Here is a 262-nt window from a genome sequence, read left to right on the forward strand (position 1 = left end):
GCTGCCATATGTGTTGGCGTCGCTATGACTGTCATACCATATCTATTTAGTATCCATCATATATGCACTATTTTATCCATTCAAATATTATATTCTCATGGCCTGCGTGGCCCATGGTGAGCTCAACTCAGACTTACAGAATCTAGTTTGCGGGTATATAGAGGTTGTTATCCATATAAAACTTCACCTCGATTGCGCCGACAGGTGGCCAAGCCAGCCAGCGTCGTAAATAATGACGTACACGCGAAGCAATCAGTTATGA

The sequence above is a fragment of the Penaeus monodon genome, chromosome 19 (assembly GCF_015228065.2).
Source record: "Penaeus monodon isolate SGIC_2016 chromosome 19, NSTDA_Pmon_1, whole genome shotgun sequence".
Taxonomy (NCBI): domain Eukaryota; kingdom Metazoa; phylum Arthropoda; class Malacostraca; order Decapoda; family Penaeidae; genus Penaeus; species Penaeus monodon.